This window comes from Lepus europaeus, chromosome 5 (assembly GCF_033115175.1).
Source record: "Lepus europaeus isolate LE1 chromosome 5, mLepTim1.pri, whole genome shotgun sequence".
NCBI lineage: Eukaryota > Metazoa > Chordata > Mammalia > Lagomorpha > Leporidae > Lepus > Lepus europaeus.
In genome coordinates this window covers 115576626-115592005 of record NC_084831.1, presented here as the reverse complement: position 1 = coordinate 115592005, position 15380 = coordinate 115576626, and the positions used below count along the sequence as shown (strand labels likewise).

Here is a 15380-nt window from a genome sequence, read left to right as displayed (position 1 = left end):
TACACAACAGGACCACCGGCCAGTTTGCTTGCAGAAATCCAGCCCTCCCTCTGCAAATGTGATAGCCCCTAGGACAGCAATGCCTAGATCAGGAGAGGATCTTCAAAGGCCCTCATCCTTTTCCATCCCCACCCATAGCCTTTGGATGACGGGAGCCCTTGCAGCTGCACGAAATCAGCAAGGGCTAGAACCCTGGAACAAGCAGAAAAATGTCTGCAGACGATTTACTAGCTCTTAAGCACGTGTTCATTTTCCTTGAAGGATGAGGGTTTAGAACCCTCAGAGAATAAAGCTAATTTTACATACATTTAGTTGCCTATATTTTTGTACAGACTGAAATGAAAACACTATCTTTCTCCAGTTTGAAACAGCAAAGTCAATCCTTTTTAAAGATGCTTACTTGAAAGGCAAAGTCAGAGAGAGAGAGAGAGAGAGAGAGAGAGAGAGAGAGAAACCTGCCATCTGCCAGCTCATTCTCCAAATGCCAGGGCCGGGCCCAGTGGAAATCCAGCACAGTGAAATGCATGCAAAGCTCACACATGGTGGCAGGTAATCCTCCTAGGACTGTCGTCTGCTGCCTTCCAGACACATTAGCAGGATGTTGGACTGGAAGTGGAGGCAGGTCTCGATACTCGGCACTCGGATGCGGGATGCAGGTGTCGCAAGCAGCAGTGCAGCCCACGGCACCACAATGCCTGCCTTAATGCCCCATCTTCATATGTGCACTCCTGTGTACTACAGAGTGGAAACAGCAGCCCAGGGCCATCACTCATTCCAGAATCAAATGTCACCAAGTCCCTGGGATTGCACAGGAAAACTGCATTGGGCCCCCAACTCTGACAACTGACATAGGTCAGGCAAGAAATTCTGTGTTGTAGGAGGCAGGTCTGTAGGGTCTGTAGGAGAGCAGGGTCACACAGGTCACTGCCAGACAACCCAAGGGAACAGTCACAGAATCTTTGCAAAGAGTCTTGAGAGGTGGCTCTTCACTCCTGATGTTGAAAGTCCTCCTGAGGAGCCCAGATTTCCGTCCTAAAGGTTTCAGTGCAGCCCACAGACGGAGACATGTGCCCAGATTGCACTGGGCATTTTCACAAACTTCAGTCTTGTTTGCATTTCTTTTCCTGAAGCTGAACTTTTCCTGTCCACTGACTTGTCTTTGGCAATCCACCATAAAGCTGGACATCTTTGAAACACAGGAAGCCCCAGGCTTCCCAGACCTCTAGGCTAGCAGGCTGATTCAGGTAGGCACCAGGAAGACACTTCCCCCACACCCTGGTGTGGGAGGGGCCTTGGAGGAGAGTGCACTGCAGATGGTGATCTCCATGTGCTGGGAGCAGTGAATGCTGAGGCCGCAGAGCCCCACAGTGTCCACCCAGGGCAGCAGCCGGCTCTTCACAGACTCCTGTAAAGTTTTCCTGCACACTTTCAAAAGTTCATTTCTTACTCCACTGTCAAGACAGAGTCGAAGCCACATAGCAGCCTAAGCTGGAGTGTGTTGCTTGTGAGACTGGTCAAGTCACAGGTGTTTGTGTGGGAAATGGCGATGACACAGGAACGCGTTCTACATAGGAGCATAAAAGTAGCTTCCCCGGGAGAATGGGGATCGAACCAGGGCCACGGTGATACAAGCGCCAAATCCTAGCCACCAGAACACCAGGGACACACAGGAGCCTACAACTGTGTCCTCCCTCCATTCAGGAGAAGTGTGGAGAATACAGCGGCCTCCGGAGAGGTGTGCCCAGGCGCCAGTGCACCCTGGGGTGGCTGCTGGGAGGGAGACCTGAAGGCGCCCAGGGTACAAGGAGCTGAGAGTTGAGCCGCTTCGAGCTCCGACGACAACGCCCACGCAAGCGGGAACACAGACGCCCGAGGGAATCTCTCTCAAGCAAGGCCTTGAGATCCCCAGAGACCACCATGAGCCCGTCCCCCAAACCCTGCCGCCCCTGAGTGTTTCCATCTCAGCTGAGCTCGGTCCCCATCCTCCCCACGCTCAGAGCAATCCCAAACACCAGGGCTCTGACGCCGGGGCTTTCCTCGACTCCACATCTAACCTGCCAGGAGCGCGTGTGTTCCTGGGCTCTCGGACGGGCCTTGCTGTCACCCGGTCCTTCCTCGTGGTGACGGAGTTCAAGCAAGCGGCGCGGACCAAGGCGAGCAGACCCATGTCCCTCGCGCTCCCCCGGGAGTGGCACTGGGCTATCTTTGCCGCTTTCGTCGGCTCTGTCCTCCCCTTCAGCCTCTGCCTGGCCTGCCCTGGGCCCAGGGACCGTGGCGGGGCCCTGGCTGCGCGGCTCCTGTGGCAGCGGCGGGCACCCGGCAGCTCCCGGGGCGGCCCGCGGAGGAGCCCCAGCGGCTCCTTCGGGGATGTGCGTGGGCGCGGCGAGGCGCGGGCGTGCGGGGCCGCAGGGAGTGCGGGTTCCCCAGAGGCTGGCGCCCGTGCTGCTCCCGCAAGAAGAGGGACACCGCTCCGTCTCTGTCCAGCAAAGACCCTATCATGTTTGTGGAAACGCGCGGGTTGGGGCTGTCTTCAGGATGGAAGGAACTGATAGAAAGGTGGCGGGAAGGGGGCGAGAGGTCGCGACGTTATCTAATCTGAAGCCACCAGGGCGTCTGCTTCCTCTGGGTACCTTCAGGAGGCGCCTTGTGAAATACTCTGCTGTGTCTGGTTTCCGTAGTGTGGTGGTTATCACGTTCGCCTCACACGCGAAAGGTCCCCGGTTCGAAACCGGGCGGAAACAGGCTTCTTTTGCCGCAGTGAAGAGAATAAGGGCAGAGTGAGCAAGAGGACAAGTGGCTGTGTCCACGCAGCTCACGTCAACCAGACTTCATTTCTTTCCTGGCCACCTGCTGGCCATTGTCACCCTATTGCGGCCGGCCAAGCATGCAAGTTCCTTAGGTGGATAGGAGGGAACGGCATCAGATTTTCTTTCCTTTTTTAAAAGACATTTTATTTATTTGAAAGACAGAGTTCCAGAGAGAGAGGGAGTTCGAGAGAGAGAGAGGGAGAGCTAGAAACAAAGAGAAAGTGGTCTTCCATCACTCCCCAAAGGACCGCAATGCCTGGAACCTAGCGGATCCAAATCCGTGAGCCAGGAGCTTATTCCAGGTCTCCCATGTGGGCCCAAGGGTCCAAGGACTTGGTCATCCTCCGCTGCTTTCCCACTGGAGCAGCTGGAGTCGCACTGCGCCCATATATGGGATGCCAGCGCTGCAGGCCACAGTGTAGGCCCCTCAGGGTTTCCTACAGTGAATCTTCTCCGTAGGCTTCAGTCCTCTGCCTAGGTGACACTGAACCAGTGCTTTCTCGTTTGAGAGCTCCAGAGGGTGGTTTTTGAGGGCCCTGTGCGGCTTCTCGTCCTTTGGGAACAAAGCGGCAGAACCCACTGACTGGTGGCGAGAAACTGAATTTAAATCCGCACTGGATCTCAAACCAAGCTGATACTGTCAATATTCCTCATGCACACCGATTGAAAGTATATGTTTACATTAACCCACCCCTACCCGGAAGACCCTCAGGTCACGGTAAGAGCCCCACGCCCCCTCTGAAGCTCAGGCAGCCAGCAGTTTTAATAGCTGGAGCTCCTGCGTGTGGTGAGGGGTCCTGAAAGAAGTGTGTGAGACTGGAAGTGTTGCACAGGTGATGTAATGAAGCCATCGCACACTCAGTGCTACCCTGTGGACACAGCTGCACAGGGTGAAAGATGTGCACAATACAACAGCGACTGTAGGGTTGTGCTTGTGAAACCAACCACATTTCAAAAGATTTTGAATGTACTTGCTTAGGGTAGAGACGCTTATTTTAAAAGAATATATTATTTAACCATGATACATGGTAAAGTGATCATATTAAGTGTGTAATTGGCTCCTACAGATAGGATTAAATTTCAAAGGTATCACATAAATAGGACCAAGTGTCTGGTAAAAACAGTAAATAGAATTAAAAAGGAGAAAATGTTCCAACATGGGGAGCAATCCACATGGCAGACTCATGGAATGACAAATGCCCTGAAAGTACCCTGACCTCAGAATCAGCCGTCAAGGCCTTCTGGTCTGGTTGAAAAGCCCATGAGAGCATTTCAGGCATGGAAAGCCAAGACACTGTCGCAAAAAATGATCTCCATGAAGGATCTCTGTGAGTGAGACCCCAGTGGCAAGAAGGGGCCATCAAAGAAGGACGTACTTTCCTCTGAAGGGAGGAGAGAACTTCTACTTTGCATATGGCCCTGTCTAAATAGTGATGGAACTCGTGGACTCCAAAGGCTTCCATAGCCTTGGCAACTCATGTCAAGAGCCTCGGGTGGTCACTATGTGAAAAATAAGAGCATTGGAGCCAGTGCTGTGGCACAGTGGGTTAATCCTCTGCCTGAGGCACTGGCATCCCCTAAGGATGCCAGTTCTAGTCCTGGCTGCTCCTCTTGGGATCCAGCTCTCTGCTATGGCCTGGGATAGCAGTAGAAATGGCCCAAGTCCTTGGGCCCCTGCACCCACGTTGGGGACCTGGAGGAAATTCCTGGCTCCTGGCTTCAGACCGGCTCAGCTCTGTCCGTTGCGACCATCTGGGGAGTGAACCAGCAGATGGAAGACCTCTCTCTCTGTCTCTGCTTCTCTCTATAGTCTATCTTTCAAATAAATAAAATAAAACTTAAAAAAAAAAGAGTGTTAATATTTCAATCAACAACAGGAGTCACTCACTGTGCACTTACTCCCTATGTAGGACCTCTGTGCTTAATGAGTTGTACTATGAGAATTAACAGTTGCACTATGAGAATTAACTGTAAAAGTTGTTTTCCAAAGTACTTGATCCTTTGTCTGCCTGTGTGGGTGCAAATTGCGTGCATCCACCGGGCAAAAAGCGACAGCGGCCGTCCCTGGGTGGGCTCGAACCACCAACCTTTCGGTTAACAGCCGAACGCGCTAACCGATTGCGCCACAGAGACTCGGCTCTGGCATGTACAGGGACCGCACCTTCCTGGGCTGCCGCCGGCTTTGTAGAAAGTCTTCGAGCTCCAGAGCCAGGGCCACCGCCAGGATGCGAGAGCAGCCGCGTGGCCTTCGCCCGCTCACCGCAGGAGCCCGCTCCCCACAGACGCCCGGGTCTGCGTCCCGCCGAAGCGAGTGGGCCCGAGGCCGCGGAGCGCCCGCGTCGGCGCCGCCTCCACGCCGGGAAGACCCTGGGCCCGCCGCCCCAGCCGCCCGCGGGCGCTCGGAAGCCTCGCGTGTCCAGCACGGGGCTCCCCGGGTTCAGGGTCGCGGTGACGGCCGCTCTCGGGTCCTTCGCCGGGAACAGGGCTTGGCCATCACAGGCGCCCCGGGGGACCCGAGGACTCCAGGCGGCGGGGTCTTCAGCGCTCAGGCCTTGGAAGCGCCTTGTGGGTGGAAGTCCCGAAGGGCGGTGCGAGGGGAGCCTGTTCATCGCCATATTCCGTCCCGCTTGGCGCGGTCTGCGGGTGGCGTTCGGGACGCTCCCCGGGCGGGTGGCGGGGGTGGCCGGGGTCGGAGTTGAGGGTTCCAGGAGGAGGACAGAGGAGAAGCCGGACGTGGGCGAGGGCACTTCCCAGGAGACTTGGGCATCCCGCAGTCAGGTGGATCCTTGTGGGAGCAATGTTGATGATGGCCGCAGAATGGGAGGGAGGAAAGCAGGTGCACCCAGGAACACAGCTCCGCCCATGGGTTAAATAGACATTCAGAGCCATCCGCATGCCCGTGGCTGTGGCGGCGCGCCGTGATCGTATAGTGGTTAGTACTCTGCGTTGTGGCCGCAGCAACCTCGGTTCGAATCCGAGTCACGGCAGTGTGCAGCCCGGGGTTCCTGTCTTTTATATCGACCGACCTTTTGACTTCCCTGTTTGCCCTACCTCTCACCTGACTCTGGCGACTGAAGGCTTGGCCTCTGTGGCTCTGGCCGTTCGGAGAAGCCAAGGCAAACCTCACCGTGGGCACCCAGGCCTCTGTCCTTGGGAAGGGCTGAACTTGCCAGGGAGTCGAGAGACGGAACGTGGTGGAAACAAAACCTGATTATATGGTAGAAGAATTATGATTTCCTTGTGGCTCTTGGTGAAACACATCTGGTTCTTAAAACTTGTTTTCCAGATTCAAGGAGAATGTGTGCTTTTGTTCTTCAGCTCTCCATAGCTATAACAACTTGGTAAAGTGTACCTTTGTGAACAAAGATGAAGCTGTTCCTCTTTATCCCTGCATGATCTCCTGAGTTCGTAAACTATTCACGAGTTTTCCTATTTTCATGGCAGAGTAGGTATTTCTTTTTCTAAAAAATGTGTGTATTTGAAAATCAATGTGCTGGTGTCGCGGCTCAGTAGGCCAATTCTCCACCTGTGGCGCCAGCACACTGGGTTCTAGGCCCGGTCAGGGCGCCGGATTCTGTCCCGGTTGCCCCTCTTCCAGGCCAGCTCTCTGCTATGGCCCGGGAGTGCAGTGGAGGATGGCCCGAGTCCTTGGGCCCTGCACCCGCATGGGAGACCAGGAGAGGCACATGGGTGCTGGCTTCGGATCAGCGCACCAGCCGCAGCGCGCCGGCCGAGAAAGCCATTGGAAGGTGAACCAATGGCAAAAGGAAGACCTTTCTCTCTGTCTCTCTCTCTGTCTCTCTCTCTGTCTACTCTGCCTGTCAAAAAAAATTAAAAAAAAAAAAAAGAAAGAAAGAAAGAAAGAAAATCAACATAACCAAGAGAGAGAAAGATCTTCCATCTGCTGATTCACTCCCCACGTGGCCAGGTTTGAGCCAAGCAGAAGCCAGCAGTCAGGAGCTTCTGCCAGGCCTCCCACATGGTGTCAGGGGCCCAAGGACTTGTGCCATCTTCTCCTGCTTTTCCGAAGCCAAGGCAGACCTGGATCAGAATTGGAGAAGAGGAAACTGGAACCGGCACCTATATGGACGCTGGCGTGGCAAGCAGCCTCTAAATCATTGTTTCTGTGTCAGCAGACATCAGTTCTCTTTGTGGGAAGACTCACTGGAAATATTGTTTATGTGACCAGGTCTTCGGCCAGAATGTCGTATTCAAATATGTTCTTGTGCCCAGGTGTGGCCAGACCGCTGTAAAGAACCGAAGTGACTTCCTGGGATCAAGAAAGCCCCTGGAAGGACCCTGGCCTTGACGCGGGCTTCACGGGGTCCCAGCCTGGTGACAGGAAGGCCCAGGACCAATACAAGCATTCTGAGGACGACAGGAAGAGAGGAACTCACCAACGGGAGAGGCGTTGAAGGCAGACTTGCACAGCCAGACCTGCCTATGTCTTTACTGGCCTCTGCTGTGACTCCTTACTAAGTGTCCCAACGTCGCTGCCGTCGAAGAAAAGGCCTCTGTGGTCAACCTCCCCTCCTGCCGCCTTCAATAATCAGGCCATGCAATCAAACCAGACCTAGTTTGCAAACTAATTCGTCTCACTGGGATTATCTTTGTTAAAAGTGGTGTGAGTGTGGAGAAAAAAGTCAGACTCAGTAGAAACTGTGTAGCCTTACAAGTCTCAGATTTTAGTCCTGTTCATGGTTCTTAATGCTGTGCCTGTCATAGAGGGCCTGTTCCTGAAGCCTGACAAGTTGGAGCTGTGCCACTGAAGCAAAGTTCAGAGGACAAACTTGGGGCCAGGTGCACGAGCCGCTGAAGAAATGCAGTTCTGTCTTAGAGACTTGCAAATGGAAACCTGGAACAGCCTCTGGTCTAAAAACTAAAAATCGGATGAATGAATGATCTTGGTTCTGGACTCAGACATGAGGCCGTCCAGTGGGGCTGAGGGTCCGTGGGCCCCCAGACGTTGGCAGAATGTGCTTCACGGGCAGGCTGCCAGCTGGGGCTGGAAAGCTGTCTCCAGACCGACCGACCGACATCTCCCCCACTCATCCCTTCTTGTGCTGCGTGTCTGACCTGGGGCTTTCAATCACACCTCCAGGGTGGATCCAACATTACACCCAGAGCTAGCAGAGGAGGGGGCTGAGCCCCAGTGAGACGACTGTCTCCAGGAGACCCCATTAACTCCATGAGCCCCAAGCCAATGAACATACTGAATGTGAAAAACCACTGCCCAATGGGTGCCCCCGCAGAATGACCCAACGAGAAAACCAGGAATGCTTTAAAAACCAGGCCACTTCCTCAAAGCCAGTGTCCTGCATGGGATCCCATGGGATGTCGGTGACGTTGGGCTGATTTGTGTGGTCTGCTTTATGTCTTTTATACAAATTGTACACATGGTTGGTTGCTTCTTTTTTAACTAAACAAATACACATTTGTTGTGAGAAAAAAAAAAAACTTATCCAAAATACCACACATGTATATGAAGTAAAAAAATGAAAATTCCCCTGCCTCCCGGTGCCCTTGGTGCTGACACGTTTGTCGGTACAGATAGAAGGTAGTGGTGGCATCTGTGTAACAGGTGCTGCAAGGTCCAGCCCTGGAAGTCGCCAGTCCTTCCCAGATGACCATCTGGCTCCCTGGGCAGTGGGAAACCTGTGAAGACAAAGGCAGGGAGACAAACACTATTGTTTGCAGAAATCTGCCCCCCTGACAGGAAACTCTGGCTAAGGGAGAGGGGAGGTGGCTTATGATGGAGGCTGCAAGGGCTCGCTCTTCTCTGCCTCCTCCTTTGAGGCACAAAGGCAATGCTGGCAGTCAGGCAAGGGAGAGAGCAGAGGGACAGCAGGACAGGTGACCACGCCTGGGCAGGTTCCTTCCTCAAGCCCTGCGAATGGCATCAGAAATGCCTTGGGACCAGTCAGGGGGAACCCTGTGTCCTGGCTCTCACAAGCGCTCTGCTGAGTATGACCATCGGGAGAAACTACAGGCATTGGGATCCAACCCTTAGAAAAAGGATACAGCTGGGCGACTACGGGAGCGGGCATCTCATGCACCCAGGCTGACAACCAGGACGCTCACCAAGCTCTGCCAGAGCACAGCCCTGCAGAAAGGCCAGGGCAGCTGCACCCAGAGCACGCTTCCGGAGGACACCTGCCGGCAAGGGCCCATCCACCCCGGGCTGACCCCACCCTCCTTACTGCTCCTCCTGGCCAAGGACAGTTGCTGGAAAGCAGTGGAAGGAACCAGCCCTCTTCCTTTCATATCACAACCTTGCCTGCCTTTGCCTCCCTGGAAATCGCACAGGTCTTCCCACTGTGGAGCTGTTTTCCCCAGTAGCTGGTTCTGCTTCGAGCGCCATTGGACTTCAGGCCACATGAAAGACCTAGGGGAGAGGCAGTAACTGGGTTCCATGGTGTAATGGTGAGCACTCTGGACTCTGAATCCAGCGATCCGAGTTCAAATCTCGGTGGGACCTTTGGTTTCCTTTTTACAGTTTAAAAGGGATTTCTATCCAATCCCGCGTTTCTTCCACCATTCGTTTTAAGGGACAGGCAGGCAGTTCTGCGGGGCACATTCCCCTTAGGGAAACCACCCTGCCCTCGAGGGCAGCTGGGAAATTCCAGTATCAGGACTGCGGAGGTGGGTCAGTGCCGGTCTGAACTGTCTGAGGAAAACCTTCCCCCCCAATCCAGACCGGCATTTCTTTTTTCTGGGTTGTTTCTGAGCGGCAGGAGCACAGGAGAGGCCGTTCTTTGGGCCAGGAGAGGGCTGGCCACCGCTCAGCAGCTTCTGCAAAGAACAACATTGAACAGTCACTAAATAAAGGATTTTATCTTCTTTGCAATCTGTCTTCTATTTCATTGAAGGGAGGAAAGCCTGGCTTAGGTGTTACGGGTTGATTGTGTAAAGCAGTGTAGTGCAAAAGTGTTGAACTGTGTGGTTGAGTTACCTAGGTGATCTGGTAAAGATTGTACCCTGTGTACGGTGGTGGACGGGGTTGGGGCAGAAGCGGAGAGCTGAAGTATCCCAATGTTCTTGACAAAGAGAGCTTGAGTAAACTGTACGCGGCAGCCTAGTTTTAAAACGAGAAAAAGCCAGGGGAGAGCGCGCACGCAGTCCCCCACTACCACAAATTCTACAGTCGAGTTTCCCACATGTGGGGAAATCGCAGGGGTCAGCACTCCCGCAGTGCAATGGGACAGCCTCGCCCTGGGAAAACCACCTGCCTGATCATGGTGTCTCCCCTGCCAGGTAAGTATGACTTGTCAGCCGTCCGCCCCAGCACAGCCTCACACGCCCCGCACTCTTCACACGCGCTCACTTTGCGCCCCGCACCGCCGGGCCCTCTTCCCTCTCAGGCAGGCACAGCGCTCGTATGTGCCGCCAGCGATCCCGCGCTTTCTCCCACAGCACGGGAACACAGTCGTGAATCTGCAGCAGATCCCAGACCAGCAGCCCCTGCGTTCTTCATCTACATGGCCCAGTCTCATCGGTGACGTCACCGGAGACGCCCCGCCCACCGCGCGGCTTGCAGCTGCACTACCTAGGAGCCCTCGGCGGGCTCAGAGGGACAGCTGTGCCCGCCCGTCCCGCACACCTCCACCGGTGCGGAACCCGCGCAGAGCCCCGACCCTTCTCGAAAGCATCGCTCTCGATGCACGGAACTTTTAGGGTCAGCCAGGAGCCAGGGTCCTTCCTTCCAAACCCGCGTATCTTCATGAGGGAACTCGAAATGAAAAGTGGACTCAGTGGATGCCGATCGGACGTCGAAGCCAGCAGCTGACAGATCCCGTCTTCATGAAGCAGGAGAAGGCGCCCGGGGGCCGCAGACCGTCATCCTGACGGAGCACCGCTGGTGTCACGAAGACGGCGTCCACGCTGAAGGCGCGGATCCTGCCGGGGGTCCGGGACGCGAGGCGGTGCTGCCCCGCAGAGCGGACAACCACGCTCCCGCCTGTGCCTGCGGGGCTCCGGCGTCTCGCAGGGCCCGCTCCGCACCTGAGAGCTTACCTTAAACAAGGAACTAAAACGTCTCACGTTGAGGAAACGTCTAGGGGGCATTCCCGCCGAGGTGCTGAACCCGCGACTGGATCGTCCGCATTCGGTGATGAGAACGCGGGAACGCGGAGGGTGGAGCAAGGTCGGGCGCCCACGGAAAGACCGGCTCAGCCGGCACCAGCGCCCTCTGCTCTGCTGTGCTGCCCAAGTCCCGGAACCTTACCGGGAGGTTCTCCTTGCAGATGAGTGGCATGGGGGCTGGTATTTATTCTACTGTTGTTGGACATTTGAAGTGTGGTTTCCAGTTTAAGGCTATTTTGAATAAATGTGGACATCCTTTTATTGATGGAACCATAAGGTTTTTATCAAATCTTAGAAAGACAAAATGGGAGCCTCTTCTCATTGCTCCAGGTTCAAATATCAAGAACTACCAAGGTGCACAGGATGATAGGCAATCGAAGATACTCACCCACATATAAGGAATGGATCCCTGCCGGTGTCAGAGAAGTTAGTTCATAACATCAAACTAGAAACCCATAGAGACGCCGCCGGTGTGAAAATAGGAAACAGGGCTAAGAGAGAGTGGGAGGTGTGGGAGGGAAGTGGGGAGAGAGAGCGAGAGCGAGAGAGAGAGATGTCCCATCAAGTTGAGTCTGCTCAACTTCTGCTCCTGAGAGTCAACAGACACCTGAGCCCACGTGAGCCACCAGCTCAAACGGGAAGAGCCTCTCATCTCCGAAGTGAGGTCCAGATGGCCTAATTGCTACGGGCACTGCTCCTGCAATATCTGCCACAGGTAATATCTATGTTGAGATAGATTCCCATAGCAGAAGCCTACATTTCATTACAAGGCTGGGGAATGCAGGGGAGGAGAGATACAACAAGTTAATCAGCTAACAGGTCATGGATAAAAAAACAAAGAAAGAAACTGCTGTGTATCCTGAACGTACATTCAGCCTTTGACTCAGCCTCCAAGTCACCCTCGCACTTTGCCTACAACCGCACCAGTGAAGAAGCAGATGCTTCTCCTGATATGCCATCCTCCTATGCCCCATCTATGGGAAGCAGTTGTACTGTGGAGGTACTTGACTCCTGCAATTTACACGGGAAACTCGATCTGCACCCCTCAACTGGTTTCCAAGAACCTAGTTATAGACAGGAGGGGTCCTTGAGATGAGGGCATTTCACAGCCTTATTATGAAATGGTGTAAAAGTGCCAGGGGCCGTCCCTGGGTGGGCTCGAACCACCAACCTTTCGGTTAACAGCCGAACGCGCTAACCAATTGCGCCACAGAGACACAGTTACTGCCTGCAAGGGATGGCGCCCTCCACAGGCGCCTGCCGCGGGCTGCCACGGGCCTTATGGGGCGACGCTGCGAGCTCCACAGCCCCGGGCACCGCTGACGGGCGAGCAGGAGACGAGCTGTGCGCCGCGCGGTAACCTGTGCGTTGGGAGGTCGGGCAGCCGCGGGGAGCCGCGTGGCTTTCGCACGCCCGCCGCAGGAGCCCGCGCCCTGCAGACGCCCGGGTCCGCGGCCCGCCGGAGCGATAGGACCCGAGGCCGACAGCGCACAGGATGTAGGACCCTAGATTAAGTGTTTCATTTTTCTTTTTTTTTCCTCAAAGATTTACTTATTTATTTGAAAGGCAGTGTTAGAGAGGCAGAGATAGGGAGGTCTTCCATCTATGGTTCACTCCCCAAATGGCTACAATGGCCAGAAATGGCTACAATGGCCAGTGCTGTGCCGATCCGAAGCCAAGAGCCAAGAGCTTTTTCTGGGGCTCACAAATGGGTGCATGGTCACAAAGACGTGGGTGGGCTTCCGTTGCTTTCTCAAAACAATCCCAAACACGACGCCTCTGACTCCGGGGCGTTCCTCGACTCCACATCTAACCCACCAGCAGCGCGTGTGTTCCTGTGGCTCGCGGACGGGCCTTGCTGTCACCCGGTCCTTCCTCGTGGTGACGGAGTTCAAGCAAGCGGCGCGGACCAAGGCGAGGAGACCCATGTCCCTCGGGCCCCCCCGGAATGGCACTGGGCTGTCCTTGCCGCTTTCGTCGGCTCTGTCCTCCCCTTCAGCCTCTGCCTGGCCTGCCCCGGGCCCAGGGACCGTGGCGGGGCCCTGGCTGCGCGGCTCCTGTGGGAGCGGCGGGCACCCGGCAGCTCCCCGGGCGGCCCGCGGAGGAGCCCCAGCGGCTCCTGCGGGGATGAGTGGGGGTGTTGCGAGGCGCAGGCGTGCGGGGCCCCGGGAGTGCGGGTTCCCCAGAGGCTGGCGCCCGTGCTGCTCCCGCAGGGGAACGGACACTGCCCTCTCTCGTCCAGCAAGGATCCTGACGTGTTCGTAGAAAGGCACGGGGGTTGTGATCTCTTGTGGGTGGGAGAAGTGACAGACAGCTGGAGGGAAGGGGTCGGAAAAGTCACGACATTGTCTAATCTGAAACCACCAGGGCATCCGCTGGATCTCGGCCCTCCAGTCAGTCTAGGGAGCTGTGGCATTCACCTTACACGCAGCGGGAGCACTTGAACTTGGTGGGTGTGAAGCACACGCGGTGACCACTGCGGTTACGAGAAGCAAGTGCTGGAGAAAACGGCTCGTTCTATCCAAGCTTCATTTTTACATTCAAGTTCAAGTGAGAAGGAGAGGAAGGAGCGGTTAGAACCGCGCGTCTTTGGCTAGGTTGGGAACCCTGCTGCAGGCCTTCGGGGTGAGGCTACGGGAAACCTCGGACTTTGCGGTTCTCCAAACACTGCCCGCGTGGGAGTCCGCGTTCCCAGAGCTGCTGAGCGGGCTCATCACAAAGACCAAAACGGGGATTCTGGTAGAACGGGTGAAGGGAAACTGCCCTGACCGCGGAACTCTCCCGTGCTCTCCTGCGTCCTAGCTCGAACGGTGGCCCTGAGACCCCAGCGATCCACTCTCCATCTCGCGGCCTGGTCCTCACTCGAGTTCAGTCCAGGCCGGGAAGCACTAGTGTGGATGTTCCGAGTTTTCCGACAGCCAAAAGCCCTAACACGCAACCTGTGCTAACTGAGCTTGTGACGCAAGGGTCAGATTGAAACCGCGGCCCATGGCATTGGCGCCTTCGTCTGGAGGACGACAAGCAGAAGTCGGGGCGAAAGGCCCTCCGGGGACAGCGCGCAGGGGAAGCCCCGCCGGGTCGGGGAGGGCCGGAAGAGGGGCCCCGCAGCTTCCGCTGGACCCCAGCACCAGCCTTCTGCGTAGTGCCAGGAGCATCGACGGCCCGGCCGGAGCCGAGAAGACCATGAAGGCCGTGAGGGACGCTCCCGTGGCTCGACCGCACCTGACCCACAGCTCCTTCAGCTTCCGGGGCTGGATAGTCAACGAAGAACGCCCCCGGCGCGCGGTTTTGCACCAGGAAACGCTGCGGGAGACGGCCGATCCCACAGCCAGCTCAGGCCCGAGGCGTCTCAGGTGGAGTCCCTGATTCTTTGGACGTCGCAGGCTCCTTATTATTTCTTTTGGGGGGGGGGGTAATTGGTATTTCCTTGGAGCTCATTTTATCTAATCTAGAAATATAGTTCAGTTTCCTATTATTGGAACTATGACGCAGAAATGATTTTCCAGGATCCATTTTAACACAACACTAGCTGGCGGTTTCCGTAGTGTAGTGGTTATCACATTCGCCTAACACGCGAAAGGTCCCCGGTTTGAGACCGGGCGGAAACAGAGTTATCCTTTTCCTAAAAGAAAACAGTGAGACTCAAATTCAAATGCTTGCCCCCAGAGAAATAATTACTCTGATCCCATAAAGATACCTGTATGGATACAACTTTTATACTATTGCTCATTAATTTTGCAAGGTTGCAGGGGGGTTAGATGCCTATGTTGTACCTCAGCGAGTGTAAACAAAGGAGCACCACACATTGATAAAATTTGATGGTCCTTTATTGTCGCGGTGGAGAGTGGGCCCATGCCCTAAAGAACTCTCGACCCTGAAGCCCAAAGCAACAGAGTTTATAAAGGCAAAAGCCACAAAACCGGGAGGGGAATATATGGTTGCTAGGAACAGGGGGGAATACATGATTACCGGGTTCATGTTGACCTAAAACCTATGCAAAACTAGTATCAATTATAATCTTGACAATACCAGTTACAATCTTAACAATTTTAATTATAATCTTGACATTAATGCAGGTATTGGTTTTAATCATATGTAGGACATAGACAAATTATCATTAACCCAGGTGCAGCCTATCCACTTCCAAGCTTGAGCGATCATGCTAGGGGGTTTCTGTGCTCTGCCAATTGTGACGTAGTGGACTACTATTGTTCAACTGTTTTAGATCATAGTTTCAGACCAGAGTCTCACGGTGTTGAGGGGGCACCTTCCCAGAATGGAGTCTCAGGTTCTCCAAAATGGAGTTTCTACTATCATGGTGTTACTTCACCTACAATTATGGGCTAGATAGTTATAGTACAGACAAGTTATGCATGTTTACACTAAATAGAAAACTGATCTAGATTGCTTTGAATATATGGCACCTGCAGAAACCTTAATTAGAAAGTGATTTTTGAATTAATTCAAAACAATATTTGGAGTTTAAGAAAC

General features: G+C 54.6%; 7 non-coding genes across 7 annotated transcripts; 4 read left to right on the top strand and 3 right to left on the bottom strand.

Moving 5' to 3' along the window:
- Positions 1–2668: 2668 nt before the first annotated feature.
- TRNAV-CAC (transfer RNA valine (anticodon CAC)) lies at positions 2669–2741 on the top strand. Its single transcript has one exon. It is a non-coding gene; the product is annotated as a tRNA-Val (tRNA).
- Positions 2742–4866: 2125 nt separating this feature from the next.
- TRNAN-GUU (transfer RNA asparagine (anticodon GUU)) lies at positions 4867–4940 on the bottom strand. Its single transcript has one exon. It is a non-coding gene; the product is annotated as a tRNA-Asn (tRNA).
- Positions 4941–5722: 782 nt separating this feature from the next.
- TRNAH-GUG (transfer RNA histidin (anticodon GUG)) lies at positions 5723–5794 on the top strand. Its single transcript has one exon. It is a non-coding gene; the product is annotated as a tRNA-His (tRNA).
- Positions 5795–9213: 3419 nt separating this feature from the next.
- Positions 9214–9285, top strand: TRNAQ-CUG (transfer RNA glutamine (anticodon CUG)). Its single transcript has one exon. It is a non-coding gene; the product is annotated as a tRNA-Gln (tRNA).
- Positions 9286–9905: 620 nt separating this feature from the next.
- On the bottom strand, positions 9906–10069 carry LOC133761371 (U1 spliceosomal RNA). Its single transcript, XR_009866168.1, has one exon. It is a non-coding gene; the product is annotated as a U1 spliceosomal RNA (small nuclear RNA).
- Positions 10070–12032: 1963 nt separating this feature from the next.
- Positions 12033–12106, bottom strand: TRNAN-GUU (transfer RNA asparagine (anticodon GUU)). Its single transcript has one exon. It is a non-coding gene; the product is annotated as a tRNA-Asn (tRNA).
- Positions 12107–14424: 2318 nt separating this feature from the next.
- Positions 14425–14497, top strand: TRNAV-AAC (transfer RNA valine (anticodon AAC)). The gene has a single exon. It is a non-coding gene; the product is annotated as a tRNA-Val (tRNA).
- Positions 14498–15380: the final 883 nt, after the last annotated feature.